Source organism: Lemur catta, unplaced genomic scaffold, assembly GCF_020740605.2.
Source record: "Lemur catta isolate mLemCat1 unplaced genomic scaffold, mLemCat1.pri scaffold_222_ctg1, whole genome shotgun sequence".
Taxonomy (NCBI): domain Eukaryota; kingdom Metazoa; phylum Chordata; class Mammalia; order Primates; family Lemuridae; genus Lemur; species Lemur catta.
Window position 1 is genome coordinate 1 of NW_025423838.1, and position 20,628 is coordinate 20,628.

Sequence of the window (20,628 nt, forward strand, 5' to 3'; positions counted from 1 at the left end):
CCCGGGGCCCCTCCGCCCTCCGCGCCCGCCCCGGCTCCCGCCCCCGGCCGGCCCGGACCCTGTCCCGTGGCCCCTGGAGAGAGGGTCAGGTTTGACATGTGGAGGCTCAGTCCCCGAGGCTGTCGCCCCTCAGACACCTGCCGCAGGTCCGGGCCTCCGGAACTTCTGACGGACCGGCTCTGAATTCAGGACAAATTCTAAGGTTGTCCAAGTAGACGACCACGTTACCCTATGAGAGGAGAAATTTGATCCTATCCATATATGCAGAAGAATAGAATCTGAACAGTTGGCCATTCGTTCACGATAAAATAATTTAAGAATCCAGAAGAGAAGACATCTAGAAACTCTTTTCAAAAGTCTAAATCCTTAGAAAATAGTCTTAAGGATTCAGAAGTAAAAACATTCTTTGGAAAGTCACGAGCAAGACCAGGGTGTTGATAATGAGATTCTTCTGGTCAATACTGCAACAGACGCTCTAAAATACACACTAAAACAAGGGAAAACACTAATAATAGGTGGGAAAGGAAAAATCACCTCGTTCATTGTCCTCACCTCCTACGGTTCTCAAAATACACTGTTTGCCCCTAGGCATGGGAGACCTGTAGAAAGCCTAGGTGAGTCCCGCAAGACAGCTCTACATGAAATCAACGTTCAATCGATAGTTTCGATATTTCTTATTTCCTAGCAAATACACAATAATGAATGCAATTTTTAAAAAGGATCACAGTCAAAGTCACAGAGAATCTACACAGCACCTACGGGAAAAACGTGCCAACTTAGATGGAAAACTTAGTAACAAACATAAATGATGGCCCAAATCGATGGAGAGGCTATACTGTATTCCTCGATAGATGGACACAGAGCCCCCAAACTAATCATTTCCCCCAAATTAATAAATAATCAAATTTAAACAGGGTTTATAACTAGAAACTTACAATCTGTTTCTTTCTCCTTTTCTTTTAATTAGGGAAATGGACATGTTGAAGAATAATAATAATAATAATAATAATAATAATTATTATTATTAATAATAATAATAATTATTATTATTAGATTAAATCGAGTTAACTGTACCAAAACTCTACCACTCACCTTATAAAACTGGGAGTTTATTCATAGGTCGCAAGCCGCTGTGTATCTTTTCCTGAAGGCATGCAACCAAAGAAACACTTCTCCCCAACAAATCCCATCTCGACTGTCAGCATTTTGCTTGCTTTTCCTTTTAAAGTTTTTGCTCTCTGTTATAGGACTGTCTCATTGAGGTAGTTTGTTATTTTCACAGTTTATATAATACATGTGGAACCATTGTGGATGCATTCTGGGTAACTTGTGTGCCAGGGGAAACCTTCTGTTTGGGGAATACTCCTTGCTGACACAGGAAGCTGCAGTTCATCAGCACTGCTATAGAATGGCACTGCACGAAGCAATCGAAATATCTTTATCCGATCTTTGACTAGGTCCGTGTACACAGGGCTCCCGTGAGTATTACCCTAGACGATTCCTGGTCACACGTGCCCTATCTTCTCTCTGGTACGTGCTCCTCAGAGAATACGCTTGCTCCTGAATGACGCCAGTGTGGATTCATATCCATTTATGCTACATTGTTTTCCAAATGGTTCTATCACTTCACCTCCCGTATCAGCAGGGTGTGGGTAAGAGTTTTCCTCCCAGCCAACACAGCGATCGGTTTTTTAAGTTTCCTCAATCTGGTGAGTTTGAAACTACACTTTGCTTCAATGTTTATTTCCTATTTCCCTGATTAATAGTGAGGATACAGTGCCAAATGCGTATGAAGCATATTACACATAGATATTCTGTAATAGTAATATCTTGCCAAGTATATGCGCTACAGATGCCTTGTCCTGTTTGCGGCTTGTTTTTTACCCTCTTCGTGGTATCTTTTGACACTTTTTATTATGGGAAATTTGAAATAGAAACAAAAACAGACAGAATAGTAGAATACATACTCACTACCCTGACTCAAGAAATCACCAACCCTTGGCCAGCCAGATCTTGTTTCTTTTATACCCCTCCTACCTTAAGTTCATGATCCCCTTAGTAATATCCCTCCATCGATAAAGGGTCAATATGTTTCTATCAAAGGTGGAGGCTTTCTTTCCTTTTTCAGTGTAATCACAGCCACATTATTCCATCTAAACATTTAACCGTATTAGAGATAACAGCAAGTACTCGATGTCTGCGTTTCCCTGAGACACATACACTCACTTCAGTTTCTTTGAATCCAGTGCAAATACAGTGCATACATGGTGATGGGTTGAGATGTCTTTTGAAAGAGTGTCCACACATCCCAACTAGTTGGGGGCGGCCCCGGCTGTCACCATTTCCCTTTGTTTCCTACCGCTGTCCACAGTGACCCGAGTCAGTTTTGCCGCTGTGAGGGGTGTAATCGTGGATTTAAGCATATTTAATGTGTTTCGATATCTTGCAATTATTATACTTACTGGTGATCAGACTGTCCTGTGTTTGGCAAACGGGAGTCTACTCATTCTGGTTCCTGTGTCTTTTGACGTGACCCTCGTCCTGTTGGATGTCATAGCATCCACGCTTCCCAGCATAAGAAGCGTCCATTTCCCGCCCCAGACTTGAAGTCAGCCTATGTCTCCAGTAAGTCTTAGGACCGTTTAATAACAATGGTTTGTGGAGACCACGACCTAGATGCTGGTGAAATGCACTGCTGTTGAGTTTGCACCTATTTCTCAGCACTTTCCATGGGAAACAACTAAAAACTAAACAATAAAATAGAATTAGATTAAAAAACTAAAGAAAAATACATTGAGCTTACACTGAGAATCCAAATGGAAACTGAGAAATTAGAGGCTTTTTACTCTATACTTTATCGATTTCACCTCTTTCTCTCACACCCAAATTCCCAGTTCTCAAAGACACCCACAGCATTCGCTCTTTGCGTGATGCCACACAATAATCGTATCCATTCACCGTATCACCGTGGACTACTTGCTACTGCGCCAAGCAGGAAAGGCGAGGAAGGAACTTTCTACTTTCCTGGCTCCACTGTGACAATCTAAGAGCTGCTGTCAGCCGAAGCCAGTCTGCTCATGTCCGGGGAGCTCGGAGCCATGTCCCACTCCTTTGGAATATTTCCCTGAGCCTTCATGTGGGCTCCTGCCGTCTGTAGAATCTGACAAGTCACACGTTGTCCTCCCGTTTGTGTCCTCCGTGCTTTGAAGAGATGTCCTATTGAGTCTTTGATTTTTGCTGTGATTTGTATATGTGTCTGCGGCAAAGTGTTGCTTCTGTGCTGTGTAGCAGCTGCCGAGCAAGGCTTTGAAGGCTACGGGGCTGCAGGACGGCGCGGGGGTGTCGGGGGTGGGGGTCGGGGCGCTGGGCCCGGAGGGCCACGTCGCAGCAGCTCGGCCTCTTGAGGCGTCCGGGGCCGGCCGCCGCCGTCTACGGCCATACCACCCTGAACGCGCCCGATCTCGTCTGATCTCGGAAGCTAAGCAGGGTCGGGCCTGGTTAGTACTTGGATGGGAGACCGCCTGGGAATACCGGGTGCTGTAGGCTTTTGCCTCTTCTTTTGTCCCGCCCGCCGGCCCGTGGGGGGTCGGGGGGGGGTGGGGGGCCCCCCGCGCTCCGCGCCCGCCCCCCCTTTCGCGCTCGGCCCCCGGCCCCCCGGCGCGGCCCGCTGCCCCCGCCCGGGCCTTCCTCCCCTCTCCCCCGCTGCAGCAGCACCGCCAGGCGGCGGCGGCGGCGGCGGCGGCGGCGGCAGCGGCAGCAGCAGAGCGTCCCAGCCCTTCCGTTCGGCCGGCAGCCGAGCCCCAGCCCTGGGCCCCACACGGGGCCGGGCCGGGCGGCGGGATCCCTAAGTGCCGCTGGGTCTCTTCTCCGGCCCCGCCCCGCACTCCGGGACATCCCCTGCACCCGGCGCGGGACAGCCCACGGCGGCAAACCGTGCCCTGGGCCCCCGGACCCCAGCCCACCGTGGACTTCCTCTCCGCCGCACACCCGGGCCTCGGGCCCGGGCCTCACGCCGGGCGGGCTCCTCGCCGCCGCCGGGGCTCCCGAGAGACACACCGGCGCACCGCACAGGGCAAGTCGCCGGCCACCCGGGCAGAGAGGACACACGCGGAGCACTCCCACCCAAACCCAAACGACCCACCGGCCCCCCGACCCGTGGCAACCCACCCCAAACCCCACCCCACGGTGCAACAGGATAGCCGGCTCTGGCCCCCCCGCCCCCCGCCCCCGGCCCCGCCCCCGCGCGGGGCCTGCTGCCACACGCAGGCCCTGACGGGAATCGGGGCAGAACGGTCCTCCCCAGACGGGGGTGGGGTGGCGCGGTGGGGGGGACACTGCACGTCTTCAGGACCTCCGGGTGAAGGACCAGCGGCAGCCACGGCCCTGCCTCCTTGTCCTGGCCCTGCCCGCAAGCCCCTCCCCGCCGTGCCCTGGCGCGAGGCGGCGGAGGGCCCTCTCGCGCGCACTCTCGGGCTCTGGCCCTCCGCCCCCACGCGTGGAAGTCTGTCCCTGCGCGCGTGCCCGTGGGTCTGCTCCTTGGGATGTGCGACGGCGGTGCGTCCGCGGTTCGGGTGGGGCAGGGGGGTGCGCGCGAGACCCGTCAGGCTCCGCCTGCGCCCGCCCCCCCCATAGGGGCAGGTGGGCTAGCGAAGGGCCAGGGCGGCGGGAGGGACCCGACTGGGCAGGGAGGGACGCGTAGCAGCAGCTCGGCCTCTTGAGGCGTCCGGGGGCGGCCGCCGGCCTCTGTGGCCATACCACCCCCGAACGCAACGCGCCCGCCCGCCCGATTCCCTCTGATCTCGGGAGCTAAGCAGGGTCGGGCCCGGTTAGTACTTGCATGGGAGACCGCCTGGGAATACCGGGTGCCCTAGGCTTTTTGCTGTGCCTCTTTTTCTGTCCCACCCCCCTGGGCTGGAAACGGGGGTGGGGTGGGGTGGGGTGGCCCGGGGCCCCTCCGCCCTCCGCGCCCGCCCCGGCTCCCGCCCCCGGCCGGCCCGGACCCTGTCCCGTGGCCCCTGGAGAGAGGGTCAGGTTTGACATGTGGAGGCTCAGTCCCTGAGGCTGTCGCCCCTCAGACACCTGCCGCAGGTCCGGGCCTCCGGAACTTCTGACGGACCGGCTCTGAATTCAGGACAAATTCTAAGGTTGTCCAAGTAGACGACCACGTTACCCTATGAGAGGAGAAATTTGATCCTATCCATATATGCAGAAGAATAGAATCTGAACAGTTGGCCATTCGTTCACGATAAAATAATTTAAGAATCCAGAAGAGAAGACATCTGGAAACTCTTTTCAAAAGTCTAAATCCTTAGAAAATAGTCTTAAGGATTCAGAAGTAAAAACATTCTTTGGAAAGTCACGAGCAAGACCAGGGTGTTGATAATGAGATTCTTCTGGTCAATACTGCAACAGACGCTCTAAAATACACACTAAAACAAGGGAAAACACTAATAATAGGTGGGAAAGGAAAAATCACCTCGTTCATTGTCCTCACCTCCTACGGTTCTCAAAATACACTGTTTGCCCCTAGGCATGGGAGACCTGTAGAAAGCCTAGGTGAGTCCCGCAAGACAGCTCTACATGAAATCAACGTTCAATCGATAGTTTCGATATTTCTTATTTCCTAGCAAATACACAATAATGAATGCAATTTTTAAAAAGGATCACAGTCAAAGTCACAGAGAATCTACACAGCACCTACGGGAAAAACGTGCCAACTTAGATGGAAAACTTAGTAACAAACATAAATGATGGCCCAAATCGATGGAGAGGCTATACTGTATTCCTCGATAGATGGACACAGAGCCCCCAAACTAATCATTTCCCCCAAATTAATAAATAATCAAATTTAAACAGGGTTTATAACTAGAAACTTACAATCTGTTTCTTTCTCCTTTTCTTTTAATTAGGGAAATGGACATGTTGAAGAATAATAATAATAATAATAATAATAATAATTATTATTATTATTAGATTAAATCGAGTTAACTGTACCAAAACTCTACCACTCACCTTATAAAACTGGGAGTTTATTCATAGGTCGCAAGCCGCTGTGTATCTTTTCCTGAAGGCATGCAACCAAAGAAACACTTCTCCCCAACAAATCCCATCTCGACTGTCAGCATTTTGCTTGCTTTTCCTTTTAAAGTTTTTGCTCTCTGTTATAGGACTGTCTCATTGAGGTAGTTTGTTATTTTCACAGTTTATATAATACATGTGGAACCATTGTGGATGCATTCTGGGTAACTTGTGTGCCAGGGGAAACCTTCTGTTTGGGGAATACTCCTTGCTGACACAGGAAGCTGCAGTTCATCAGCACTGCTATAGAATGGCACTGCACGAAGCAATCGAAATATCTTTATCCGATCTTTGACTAGGTCCGTGTACACAGGGCTCCCGTGAGTATTACCCTAGACGATTCCTGGTCACACGTGCCCTATCTTCTCTCTGGTACGTGCTCCTCAGAGAATACGCTTGCTCCTGAATGACGCCAGTGTGGATTCATATCCATTTATGCTACATTGTTTTCCAAATGGTTCTATCACTTCACCTCCCGTATCAGCAGGGTGTGGGTAAGAGTTTTCCTCCCAGCCAACACAGCGATCGGTTTTTTAAGTTTCCTCAATCTGGTGAGTTTGAAACTACACCTTGCTTCATTGTTTATTTCCTATTTCCCTGATTAATAGTGAGGATACAGTGCCAAATGCGTACGAAGCATATTACACATAGATATTCTGTAATAGTAATATCTTGCCAAGTATATGCGCTACAGATGCCTTGTCCTGTTTGCGGCTTGTTTTTTACCCTCTTCGTGGTATCTTTTGACACTTTTTATTATGGGAAATTTGAAATAGAAACAAAACCAGACAGAATAGTAGAATACATACTCACTACCCTGACTCAAGAAATCACCAACCCTTGGCCAGCCAGATCTTGTTTCTTTTATACCCCTCCTACCTTAAGTTCATGATCCCCTTAGTAATATCCCTCCATCGATAAAGGGTCAATATGTTTCTATCAAAGGTGGAGGCTTTCTTTCCTTTTTCAGTGTAATCACAGCCACATTATTCCATCTAAACATTTAACCGTATTAGAGATAACAGCAAGTACTCGATGTCTGCGTTTCCCTGAGACACATACACTCACTTCAGTTTCTTTGAATCCAGTGCAAATACAGTGCATACATGGTGATGGGTTGAGATGTCTTTTGAAAGAGTGTCCACACATCCCAACTAGTTGGGGGCGGCCCCGGCTGTCACCATTTCCCTTTGTTTCCTACCGCTGTCCACAGTGACCCGAGTCAGTTTTGCCGCTGTGAGGGGTGTAATCGTGGATTTAAGCATATTTAATGTGTTTCGATATCTTGCAATTATTATACTTACTGGTGATCAGACTGTCCTGTGTTTGGCAAACGGGAGTCTACTCATTCTGGTTCCTGTGTCTTTTGACGTGACCCTCGTCCTGTTGGATGTCATAGCATCCACGCTTCCCAGCATAAGAAGCGTCCATTTCCCACCCCAGACTTGAAGTCAGCCTATGTCTCCAGTAAGTCTTAGGACCGTTTAATAACAATGGTTTGTGGAGACCACGACCTAGATGCTGGTGAAATGCACTGCTGTTGAGTTTGCACCTATTTCTCAGCACTTTCCATGGGAAACAACTAAAAACTAAACAATAAAATAGAATTAGATTAAAAAACTAAAGAAAAATACATTGAGCTTACACTGAGAATCCAAATGGAAACTGAGAAATTAGAGGCTTTTTACTCTATACTTTATCGATTTCACCTCTTTCTCTCACACCCAAATTCCCAGTTCTCAAAGACACCCACAGCATTCGCTCTTTGCGTGATGCCACACAATAATCGTATCCATTCACCGTATCACCGTGGACTACTTGCTACTGCGCCAAGCAGGAAAGGCGAGGAAGGAACTTTCTACTTTCCTGGCTCCACTGTGACAATCTAAGAGCTGCTGTCAGCCGAAGCCAGTCTGCTCATGTCCGGGGAGCTCGGAGCCATGTCCCACTCCTTTGGAATATTTCCCTGAGCCTTCATGTGGGCTCCTGCCGTCTGTAGAATCTGACAAGTCACACGTTGACCTCCCGTTTGTGTCCTCCGTGCTTTGAAGAGATGTCCTATTGAGTCTTTGATTTTTGCTGTGATTTGTATATGTGTCTGCGGCAAAGTGTTGCTTCTGTGCTGTGTAGCAGCTGCCGAGCAAGGCTTTGAAGGCTACGGGGCTGCAGGACGGCGCGGGGGTGTCGGGGGTGGGGGTCGGGGCGCTGGGCCCGGAGGGCCACGTCGCAGCAGCTCGGCCTCTTGAGGCGTCCGGGGCCGGCGGCCGCCGTCTACGGCCGTACCACCCTGAACGCGCCCGATCTCGTCTGATCTCGGAAGCTAAGCAGGGTCGGGCCTGGTTAGTACTTGGATGGGAGACCGCCTGGGAATACCGGGTGCTGTAGGCTTTTGCCTCTTCTTTTGTCCCGCCCGCCGGCCCGTGGGGGGTCGGGGGGGGGGGTGGGGGGCCCCCCGCGCTCCGCGCCCGCCCCCCCTTTCGCGCTCGGCCCCCGGCCCCCCGGCGCGGCCCGCTGCCCCCGCCCGGGCCTTCCTCCCCTCTCCCCCGCTGCAGCAGCACCGCCAGGCGGCGGCGGCGGCGGCGGCGGCGGCGGCGGCGGCAGCGGCAGCAGCAGAGCGTCCCAGCCCTTCCGTTCGGCCGGCAGCCGAGCCCCAGCCCTGGGCCCCACACGGGGCCGGGCCGGGCGGCGGGATCCCTAAGTGCCGCTGGGTCTCTTCTCCGGCCCCGCCCCGCACTCCGGGACATCCCCTGCACCCGGCGCGGGACAGCCCACGGCGGCAAACCGTGCCCTGGGCCCCCGGACCCCCAGCCCACCGTGGACTTCCTCTCCGCCGCACACCCGGGCCTCGGGCCCGGGCCTCACGCCGGGCGGGCTCCTCGCCGCCGCCGGGGCTCCCGAGAGACACACCGGCGCACCGCACAGGGCAAGTCGCCGGCCACCCGGGCAGAGAGGACACACGCGGAGCACTCCCACCCAAACCCAAACGACCCACCGGCCCCCCGACCCGTGGCAACCCACCCCAAACCCCACCCCACGGTGCAACAGGATAGCCGGCTCTGGCCCCCCCGCCCCCCGCCCCCGGCCCCGCCCCCGCGCGGGGCCTGCTGCCACACGCAGGCCCTGACGGGAATCGGGGCAGAACGGTCCTCCCCAGACGGGGGTGGGGTGGCGCGGTGGGGGGGACACTGCACGTCTTCAGGACCTCCGGGTGAAGGACCAGCGGCAGCCACGGCCCTGCCTCCTTGTCCTGGCCCTGCCCGCAAGCCCCTCCCCGCCGTGCCCTGGCGCGAGGCGGCGGAGGGCCCTCTCGCGCGCACTCTCGGGCTCTGGCCCTCCGCCCCCACGCGTGGAAGTCTGTCCCTGCGCGCGTGCCCGTGGGTCTGCTCCTTGGGATGTGCGACGGCGGTGCCTCCGCGGTTCGGGTGGGGCAGGGGGGTGCGCGCGAGACCCGTCAGGCTCCGCCTGCGCCCGCCCCCCCATAGGGGCAGGTGGGCTAGCGAAGGGCCAGGGCGGCGGGAGGGACCCGACTGGGCAGGGAGGGACGCGTAGCAGCAGCTCGGCCTCTTGAGGCGTCCGGGGGCGGCCGCCGGCCTCTGTGGCCATACCACCCCGAACGCAACGCGCCCGCCCGCCCGATTCCCTCTGATCTCGGGAGCTAAGCAGGGTCGGGCCCGGTTAGTACTTGCATGGGAGACCGCCTGGGAATACCGGGTGCCCTAGGCTTTTTGCTGTGCCTCTTTTTCTGTCCCACCCCCCTGGGCTGGAAACGGGGATGGGGTGGGGTGGCCCGGGGCCCCTCCGCCCTCCGCGCCCGCCCCGGCTCCCGCCCCCGGCCGGCCCGGACCCTGTCCCGTGGCCCCTGGAGAGAGGGTCAGGTTTGACATGTGGAGGCTCAGTCCCCGAGGCTGTCGCCCCTCAGACACCTGCCGCAGGTCCGGGCCTCCGGAACTTCTGACGGACCGGCTCTGAATTCAGGACAAATTCTAAGGTTGTCCAAGTAGACGACCACGTTACCCTATGAGAGGAGAAATTTGATCCTATCCATATATGCAGAAGAATAGAATCTGAACAGTTGGCCATTCGTTCACGATAAAATAATTTAAGAATCCAGAAGAGAAGACATCTGGAAACTCTTTTCAAAAGTCTAAATCCTTAGAAAATAGTCTTAAGGATTCAGAAGTAAAAACATTCTTTGGAAAGTCACGAGCAAGACCAGGGTGTTGATAATGAGATTCTTCTGGTCAATACTGCAACAGACGCTCTAAAATACACACTAAAACAAGGGAAAACACTAATAATAGGTGGGAAAGGAAAAATCACCTCGTTCATTGTCCTCACCTCCTACGGTTCTCAAAATACACTGTTTGCCCCTAGGCATGGGAGACCTGTAGAAAGCCTAGGTGAGTCCCGCAAGACAGCTCTACATGAAATCAACGTTCAATCGATAGTTTCGATATTTCTTATTTCCTAGCAAATACACAATAATGAATGCAATTTTTAAAAAGGATCACAGTCAAAGTCACAGAGAATCTACATAGCACCTACGGGAAAAACGTGCCAACTTAGATGGAAAACTTAGTAACAAACATAAATGATGGCCCAAATCGATGGAGAGGCTATACTGTATTCCTCGATAGATGGACACAGAGCCCCCAAACTAATCATTTCCCCCAAATTAATAAATAATCAAATTTAAACAGGGTTTATAACTAGAAACTTACAATCTGTTTCTTTCTCCTTTTCTTTTAATTAGGGAAATGGACATGTTGAAGAATAATAATAATAATAATAATAATAATAATAATTATTATTATTAGATTAAATCGAGTTAACTGTACCAAAACTCTACCACTCACCTTATAAAACTGGGAGTTTATTCATAGGTCGCAAGCCGCTGTGTATCTTTTCCTGAAGGCATGCAACCAAAGAAACACTTCTCCCCAACAAATCCCATCTCGACTGTCAGCATTTTGCTTGCTTTTCCTTTTAAAGTTTTTGCTCTCTGTTATAGGACTGTCTCATTGAGGTAGTTTGTTATTTTCACAGTTTATATAATACATGTGGAACCATTGTGGATGCATTCTGGGTAACTTGTGTGCCAGGGGAAACCTTCTGTTTGGGGAATACTCCTTGCTGACACAGGAAGCTGCAGTTCATCAGCACTGCTATAGAATGGCACTGCACGAAGCAATCGAAATATCTTTATCCGATCTTTGACTAGGTCCGTGTACACAGGGCTCCCGTGAGTATTACCCTAGACGATTCCTGGTCACACGTGCCCTATCTTCTCTCTGGTACGTGCTCCTCAGAGAATACGCTTGCTCCTGAATGACGCCAGTGTGGATTCATATCCATTTATGCTACATTGTTTTCCAAATGGTTCTATCACTTCACCTCCCGTATCAGCAGGGTGTGGGTAAGAGTTTTCCTCCCAGCCAACACAGCGATCGGTTTTTTAAGTTTCCTCAATCTGGTGAGTTTGAAACTACACCTTGCTTCATTGTTTATTTCCTATTTCCCTGATTAATAGTGAGGATACAGTGCCAAATGCGTACGAAGCATATTACACATAGATATTCTGTAATAGTAATATCTTGCCAAGTATATGCGCTACAGATGCCTTGTCCTGTTTGCGGCTTGTTTTTTACCCTCTTCGTGGTATCTTTTGACACTTTTTATTATGGGAAATTTGAAATAGAAACAAAAACAGACAGAATAGTAGAATACATACTCACTACCCTGACTCAAGAAATCACCAACCCTTGGCCAGCCAGATCTTGTTTCTTTTATACCCCTCCTACCTTAAGTTCATGATCCCCTTAGTAATATCCCTCCATCGATAAAGGGTCAATATGTTTCTATCAAAGGTGGAGGCTTTCTTTCCTTTTTCAGTGTAATCACAGCCACATTATTCCATCTAAACATTTAACCGTATTAGAGATAACAGCAAGTACTCGATGTCTGCGTTTCCCTGAGACACATACACTCACTTCAGTTTCTTTGAATCCAGTGCAAATACAGTGCATACATGGTGATGGGTTGAGATGTCTTTTGAAAGAGTGTCCACACATCCCAACTAGTTGGGGGCGGCCCCGGCTGTCACCATTTCCCTTTGTTTCCTACCGCTGTCCACAGTGACCCGAGTCAGTTTTGCCGCTGTGAGGGGTGTAATCGTGGATTTAAGCATATTTAATGTGTTTCGATATCTTGCAATTATTATACTTACTGGTGATCAGACTGTCCTGTGTTTGGCAAACGGGAGTCTACTCATTCTGGTTCCTGTGTCTTTTGACGTGACCCTCGTCCTGTTGGATGTCATAGCATCCACGCTTCCCAGCATAAGAAGCGTCCATTTCCCGCCCCAGACTTGAAGTCAGCCTATGTCTCCAGTAAGTCTTAGGACCGTTTAATAACAATGGTTTGTGGAGACCACGACCTAGATGCTGGTGAAATGTACTGCTGTTGAGTTTGCACCTATTTCTCAGCACTTTCCATGGGAAACAACTAAAAACTAAACAATAAAATAGAATTAGATTAAAAAACTAAAGAAAAATACATTGAGCTTACACTGAGAATCCAAATGGAAACTGAGAAATTAGAGGCTTTTTACTCTATACTTTATCGATTTCACCTCTTTCTCTCACACCCAAATTCCCAGTTCTCAAAGACACCCACAGCATTCGCTCTTTGCGTGATGCCACAGAATAATCGTATCCATTCACCGTATCACCGTGGACTACTTGCTACTGCGCCAAGCAGGAAAGGCGAGGAAGGAACTTTCTACTTTCCTGGCTCCACTGTGACAATCTAAGAGCTGCTGTCAGCCGAAGCCAGTCTGCTCATGTCCGGGGAGCTCGGAGCCATGTCCCACTCCTTTGGAATATTTCCCTGAGCCTTCATGTGGGCTCCTGCCGTCTGTAGAATCTGACAAGTCACACGTTGTCCTCCCGTTTGTGTCCTCCGTGCTTTGAAGAGATGTCCTATTGAGTCTTTGATTTTTGCTGTGATTTGTATATGTGTCTGCGGCAAAGTGTTGCTTCTGTGCTGTGTAGCAGCTGCCGAGCAAGGCTTTGAAGGCTACGGGGCTGCAGGACGGCGCGGGGGTGTCGGGGGTGGGGGTCGGGGCGCTGGGCCCGGAGGGCCACGTCGCAGCAGCTCGGCCTCTTGAGGCGTCCGGGGCCGGCCGCCGCCGTCTACGGCCATACCACCCTGAACGCGCCCGATCTCGTGTGATCTCGGAAGCTAAGCAGGGTCGGGCCTGGTTAGTACTTGGATGGGAGACCGCCTGGGAATACCGGGTGCTGTAGGCTTTTGCCTCTTCTTTTGTCCCGCCCGCCGGCCCGTGGGGGGTCGGGGGGGGGTGGGGGGGCCCCCCGCGCTCCGCGCCCGCCCCCCCTTTCGCGCTCGGCCCCCGGCCCCCCGGCGCGGCCCGCTGCCCCCGCCCGGGCCTTCCTCCCCTCTCCCCCGCTGCAGCAGCACCGCCAGGCGGCGGCGGCGGCGGCGGCGGCGGCGGCAGCGGCAGCAGCAGAGCGTCCCAGCCCTTCCGTTCGGCCGGCAGCCGAGCCCCAGCCCTGGGCCCCACACGGGGCCGGGCCGGGCGGCGGGATCCCTAAGTGCCGCTGGGTCTCTTCTCCGGCCCCGCCCCGCACTCCGGGACATCCCCTGCACCCGGCGCGGGACAGCCCACGGCGGCAAACCGTGCCCTGGGCCCCCGGACCCCCAGCCCACCGTGGACTTCCTCTCCGCCGCACACCCGGGCCTCGGGCCCGGGCCTCACGCCGGGCGGGCTCCTCGCCGCCGCCGGGGCTCCCGAGAGACACACCGGCGCACCGCACAGGGCAAGTCGCCGGCCACCCGGGCAGAGAGGACACACGCGGAGCACTCCCACCCAAACCCAAACGACCCACCGGCCCCCCGACCCGTGGCAACCCACCCCAAACCCCACCCCACGGTGCAACAGGATAGCCGGCTCTGGCCCCCCCGCCCCCGGCCCCGCCCCCGCGCGGGGCCTGCTGCCACACGCAGGCCCTGACGGGAATCGGGGCAGAACGGTCCTCCCCAGACGGGGGTGGGGTGGCGCGGTGGGGGGGACACTGCATGTCTTCAGGACCTCCGGGTGAAGGACCAGCGGCAGCCACGGCCCTGCCTCCTTGTCCTGGCCCTGCCCGCAAGCCCCTCCCCGCCGTGCCCTGGCGCGAGGCGGCGGAGGGCCCTCTCGCGCGCACTCTCGGGCTCTGGCCCTCCGCCCCCACGCGTGGAAGTCTGTCCCTGCGCGCGTGCCCGTGGGTCTGCTCCTTGGGATGTGCGACGGCGGTGCGTCCGCGGTTCGGGTGGGGCAGGGGGGTGCGCGCGAGACCCGTCAGGCTCCGCCTGCGCCCGCCCCCCCATACGGGCAGGTGGGCTAGCGAAGGGCCAGGGCGGCGGGAGGGACCCGACTGGGCAGGGAGGGACGCGTAGCAGCAGCTCGGCCTCTTGAGGCGTCCGGGGGCGGCCGCCGGCCTCTGTGGCCATACCACCCCGAACGCAACGCGCCCGCCCGCCCGATTCCCTCTGATCTCGGGAGCTAAGCAGGGTCGGGCCCGGTTAGTACTTGCATGGGAGACCGCCTGGGAATACCGGGTGCCCTAGGCTTTTTGCTGTGCCTCTTTTTCTGTCCCACCCCCCTGGGCTGGAAACGGGGGTGGGGTGGGGTGGGGTGGCCCGGGGCCCCTCCGCCCTCCGCGCCCGCCCCGGCTCCCGCCCCCGGCCGGCCCGGACCCTGTCCCGTGGCCCCTGGAGAGAGGGTCAGGTTTGACATGTGGAGGCTCAGTCCCCGAGGCTGTCGCCCCTCAGACACCTGCCGCAGGTCCGGGCCTCCGGAACTTCTGACGGACCGGCTCTGAATTCAGGACAAATTCTAAGGTTGTCCAAGTAGACGACCACGTTACCCTATGAGAGGAGAAATTTGATCCTATCCATATATGCAGAAGAATAGAATCTGAACAGTTGGCCATTCGTTCACGATAAAATAATTTAAGAATCCAGAAGAGAAGACATCTGGAAACTCTTTTCAAAAGTCTAAATCCTTAGAAAATAGTCTTAAGGATTCAGAAGTAAAAACATTCTTTGGAAAGTCACGAGCAAGACCAGGGTGTTGATAATGAGATTCTTCTGGTCAATACTGCAACAGACGCTCTAAAATACACACTAAAACAAGGGAAAACACTAATAATAGGTGGGAAAGGAAAAATCACCTCGTTCATTGTCCTCACCTCCTACGGTTCTCAAAATACACTGTTTGCCCCTAGGCATGGGAGACCTGTAGAAAGCCTAGGTGAGTCCCGCAAGACAGCTCTACATGAAATCAACGTTCAATCGATAGTTTCGATATTTCTTATTTCCTAGCAAATACACAATAATGAATGCAATTTTTAAAAAGGATCACAGTCAAAGTCACAGAGAATCTACACAGCACCTACGGGAAAAACGTGCCAACTTAGATGGAAAACTTAGTAACAAACATAAATGATGGCCCAAATCGATGGAGAGGCTATACTGTATTCCTCGATAGATGGACACAGAGCCCCCAAACTAATCATTTCCCCCAAATTAATAAATAATCAAATTTAAACAGGGTTTATAACTAGAAACTTACAATCTGTTTCTTTCTCCTTTTCTTTTAATTAGGGAAATGGACATGTTGAAGAATAATAATAATAATAATAATAATAATAATAATAATTATTATTATTAGATTAAATCGAGTTAACTGTACCAAAACTCTACCACTCACCTTATAAAACTGGGAGTTTATTCATAGGTCGCAAGCCGCTGTGTATCTTTTCCTGAAGGCATGCAACCAAAGAAACACTTCTCCCCAACAAATCCCATCTCGACTGTCAGCATTTTGCTTGCTTTTCCTTTTAAAGTTTTTGCTCTCTGTTATAGGACTGTCTCATTGAGGTAGTTTGTTATTTTCACAGTTTATATAATACATGTGGAACCATTGTGGATGCATTCTGGGTAACTTGTGTGCCAGGGGAAACCTTCTGTTTGGGGAATACTCCTTGCTGACACAGGAAGCTGCAGTTCATCAGCACTGCTATAGAATGGCACTGCACGAAGCAATCGAAATATCTTTATCCGATCTTTGACTAGGTCCGTGTACACAGGGCTCCCGTGAGTATTACCCTAGACGATTCCTGGTCACACGTGCCCTATCTTCTCTCTGGTACGTGCTCCTCAGAGAATACGCTTGCTCCTGAATGACGCCAGTGTGGATTCATATCCATTTATGCTACATTGTTTTCCAAATGGTTCTATCACTTCACCTCCCGTATCAGCAGGGTGTGGGTAAGAGTTTTCCTCCCAGCCAACACAGCGATCGGTTTTTTAAGTTTCCTCAATCTGGTGAGTTTGAAACTACACCTTGCTTCATTGTTTATTTCCTATTTCCCTGATTAATAGTGAGGATACAGTGCCAAATGCGTATGAAGCATATTACACATAGATATTCTGTAATAGTAATATCTTGCCAAGTATATGCGCTACAGATGCCTTGTCCTGTTTGCGGCTTGTTTTTTACCCTCTTCGTGGTATCTTTTGACACTTTTTATTATGGGAAATTTGAAATAGAAACAAAAACAGACAGAATAGTAGAATACATACTCACTACCCTGACTCAAGAAATCACCAACCCTTGGCCAGCCAGATCTTGTTTCTTTTATACCCCTCCTACCTTAAGTTCATGATCCCCTTAGTAATATCCCTCCATCGATAAAGGGTCAATATGTTTCTATCAAAGGTGGAGGCTTTCTTTCCTTTTTCAGTGTAATCACAGCCACATTATTCCATCTAAACATTTAACCGTATTAGAGATAACAGCAAGTACTCGATGTCTGCGTTTCCCTGAGACACATACACTCACTTCAGTTTCTTTGAATCCAGTGCAAATACAGTGCATACATGGTGATGGGTTGAGATGTCTTTTGAAAGAGTGTCCACACATCCCAACTAGTTGGGGGCGGCCCCGGCTGTCACCATTTCCCTTTGTTTCCTACCGCTGTCCACAGTGACCCGAGTCAGTTTTGCCGCTGTGAGGGGTGTAATCGTGGATTTAAGCATATTTAATGTGTTTCGATATCTTGCAATTATTATACTTACTGGTGATCAGACTGTCCTGTGTTTGGCAAACGGGAGTCTACTCATTCTGGTTCCTGTGTCTTTTGACGTGACCCTCGTCCTGTTGGATGTCATAGCATCCACGCTTCCCAGCATAAGAAGCGTCCATTTCCCGCCCCAGACTTGAAGTCAGCCTATGTCTCCAGTAAGTCTTAGGACCGTTTAATAACAATGGTTTGTGGAGACCACGACCTAGATGCTGGTGAAATGCACTGCTGTTGAGTTTGCACCTATTTCTCAGCACTTTCCATGGGAAACAACTAAAAACTAAACAATAAAATAGAATTAGATTAAAAAACTAAAGAAAAATACATTGAGCTTACACTGAGAATCCAAATGGAAACTGAGAAATTAGAGGCTTTTTACTCTATACTTTATCGATTTCACCTCTTTCTCTCACACCCAAATTCCCAGTTCTCAAAGACACCCACAGCATTCGCTCTTTGCGTGATGCCACACAATAATCGTATCCATTCACCGTATCACCGTGGACTACTTGCTACTGCGCCAAGCAGGAAAGGCGAGGAAGGAACTTTCTACTTTCCTGGCTCCACTGTGACAATCTAAGAGCTGCTGTCAGCCGAAGCCAGTCTGCTCATGTCCGGGGAGCTCGGAGCCATGTCCCACTCCTTTGGAATATTTCCCTGAGCCTTCATGTGGGCTCCTGCCGTCTGTAGAATCTGACAAGTCACACGTTGTCCTCCCGTTTGTGTCCTCCGTGCTTTGAAGAGATGTCCTATTGAGTCTTTGATTTTTGCTGTGATTTGTATATGTGTCTGCGGCAAAGTGTTGCTTCTGTGCTGTGTAGCAGCTGCCGAGCAAGGCTTTGAAGGCTACGGGGCTGCAGGACGGCGCGGGGGTGTCGGGGGTGGGGGTCGGGGCGCTGGGCCCGGAGGGCCACGTCGCAGCAGCTCGGCCTCTTGAGGCGTCCGGGGCCGGCCGCCGCCGTCTACGGCCATACCACCCTGAACGCGCCCGATCTCGTCTGATCTCGGAAGCTAAGCAGGGTCGGGCCTGGTTAGTACTTGGATGGGAGACCGCCTGGGAATACCGGGTGCTGTAGGCTTTTGCCTCTTCTTTTGTCCCGCCCGCCGGCCCGTGGGGGGTCGGGGGGGGGTGGGGGGCCCCCCGCGCTCCGCGCCCGCCCCCCCTTTCGCGCTCGGCCCCCGGCCCCCCGGCGCGGCCCGCTGCCCCCGCCCGGGCCTTCCTCCCCTCTCCCCCGCTGCAGCAGCACCGCCAGGCGGCGGCGGCGGCGGCGGCGGCGGCGGCAGCGGCAGCAGCAGAGCGTCCCAGCCCTTCCGTTCGGCCGGCAGCCGAGCCCCAGCCCTGGGCCCCACACGGGGCCGGGCCGGGCGGCGGGATCCCTAAGTGCCGCTGGGTCTCTTCTCCGGCCCCGCCCCGCACTCCGGGACATCCCCTGCACCCGGCGCGGGACAGCCCACGGCGGCAAACCGTGCCCTGGGCCCCCGGACCCCCAGCCCACCGTGGACTTCCTCTCCGCCGCACACCCGGGCCTCGGGCCCGGGCCTCACGCCGGGCGGGCTCCTCGCCGCCGCCGGGGCTCCCGAGAGACACACCGGCGCACCGCACAGGGCAAGTCGCCGGCCACCCGGGCAGAGAGGACACACGCGGAGCACTCCCACCCAAACCCAAACGACCCACCGGCCCCCCGACCCGTGGCAACCCACCCCAAACCCCACCCCACGGTGCAACAGGATAGCCGGCTCTGGCCCCCCCGCCCCCCGCCCCCGGCCCCGCCCCCGCGCGGGGCCTGCTGCCACACGCAGGCCCTGACGGGAATCGGGGCAGAACGGTCCTCCCCAGACGGGGGTGGGGTGGCGCGGTGGGGGGGACACTGCACGTCTTCAGGACCTCCGGGTGAAGGACCAGCGGCAGCCACGGCCCTGCCTCCTTGTCCTGGCCCTGCCCGCAAGCCCCTCCCCGCCGTGCCCTGGCGCGAGGCGGCGGAGGGCCCTCTCGCGCGCACTCTCGGGCTCTGGCCCTCCGCCCCCACGCGTGGAAGTCTGTCCCTGCGCGCGTGCCCGTGGGTCTGCTCCTTGGGATGTGCGACGGCGGTGCGTCCGCGGTTCGGGTGGGGCAGGGGGGTGCGCGCGAGACCCGTCAGGCTCCGCCTGCGCCCGCCCCCCCATAGGGGCAGGTGGGCTAGCGAAGGGCCAGGGCGGCGGGAGGGACCCGACTGGGCAGGGAGGGACGCGTAGCAGCAGCTCGGCCTCTTGAGGCGTCCGGGGGCGGCCGCCGGCCTCTGTGGCCATACCACCCCGAACGCAACGCGCCCGCCCGCCCGATTCCCTCTGATCTCGGGAGCTAAGCAGGGTCGGGCCCGGTTAGTACTTGCATGGGAGACCGCCTGGGAATACCGGGTGCCCTAGGCTTTTTGCTGTGCCTCTTTTTCTGTCCCACCCCCCTGGGCTGGAAACGGGGGTGGGGTGGGGTGGGGTGGCCCGGGGCCCCTCCGCCCTCCGCGCCCGCCCCGGCTCCCGCCCCCGGCCGGCCCGGACCCTGTCCCGTGGCCCCTGGAGAGAGGGTCAGGTTTGACATGTGGAGGCTCAGTCCCCGAGGCTGTCGCCCCTCAGACACCTGCCGCAGGTCCGGGCCTCCGGAACTTCTGACGGACCGGCTCTGAATTCAGGACAAATTCTAAGGTTGTCCAAGTAGACGACCACGTTACCCTATGAGAGGAGAAATTTGATCCTATCCATATATGCAGAAGAATAGAATCTGAACAGTTGGCCATTCGTTCACGATAAAATAATTTAAGAATCCAGAAGAGAAGACATCTGGAAACTCTTTTCAAAAGTCTAAATCCTTAGAAAATAGTCTTAAGGATTCAGAAGTAAAAACATTCTTTGGAAAGTCACGAGCAAGACCAGGGTGTTGATAATGAGATTCTTCTGGTCAATACTGCAACAGACGCTCTAAAATACACACTAAAACAAGGGAAAACACTAATAATAGGTGGGAAAGGAAAAATCACCTCGTTCATTGTCCTCACCTCCTACGGTTCTCAAAATACACTGTTTGCCCCTAGGCATGGGAGACCTGTAGAAAGCCTAGGTGAGTCCCGCAAGACAGCTCTACATGAAATCAACGTTCAATCGATAGTTTCGATATTTCTTATTTCCTAGCAAATACACAATAATGAATGCAATTTTTAAAAAGGATCACAGTCAAAGTCACAGAGAATCTACACAGCACCTACGGGAAAAACGTGCCAACTTAGATGGAAAACTTAGTAACAAACATAAATGATGGCCCAAATCGATGGAGAGGCTATACTGTATTCCTCGATAGATGGACACAGAGCCCCCAAACTAATCATTTCCCCCAAATTAATAAATAATCAAATTTAAACAGGGTTTATAACTAGAA

General features: G+C 53.5%; 4 non-coding genes and 4 pseudogenes across 4 annotated transcripts; all 8 read left to right on the forward strand.

Annotated features, from left to right (window-relative positions):
- Positions 1-3,427: 3,427 nt before the first annotated feature.
- On the forward strand, positions 3,428-3,546 carry LOC123629726. The gene has a single exon (XR_006732190.1). It is a non-coding gene; the product is annotated as a 5S ribosomal RNA (ribosomal RNA).
- A 1,195-nt stretch (positions 3,547-4,741) lies between these two features.
- On the forward strand, positions 4,742-4,874 carry LOC123629729 (annotated as a pseudogene).
- Positions 4,875-8,347: 3,473 nt separating this feature from the next.
- On the forward strand, positions 8,348-8,466 carry LOC123629732. Its single transcript, XR_006732193.1, has one exon. It is a non-coding gene; the product is annotated as a 5S ribosomal RNA (ribosomal RNA).
- Positions 8,467-9,669: 1,203 nt separating this feature from the next.
- LOC123629733 lies at positions 9,670-9,801 on the forward strand (annotated as a pseudogene).
- A 3,468-nt stretch (positions 9,802-13,269) lies between these two features.
- On the forward strand, positions 13,270-13,388 carry LOC123629731. The gene has a single exon (XR_006732192.1). It is a non-coding gene; the product is annotated as a 5S ribosomal RNA (ribosomal RNA).
- A 1,189-nt stretch (positions 13,389-14,577) lies between these two features.
- Positions 14,578-14,709, forward strand: LOC123629727 (annotated as a pseudogene).
- Positions 14,710-18,185: 3,476 nt separating this feature from the next.
- On the forward strand, positions 18,186-18,304 carry LOC123629730. Its single transcript, XR_006732191.1, has one exon. It is a non-coding gene; the product is annotated as a 5S ribosomal RNA (ribosomal RNA).
- A 1,195-nt stretch (positions 18,305-19,499) lies between these two features.
- LOC123629728 lies at positions 19,500-19,631 on the forward strand (annotated as a pseudogene).
- The last annotated feature ends 997 nt before the right edge of the window (positions 19,632-20,628 follow it).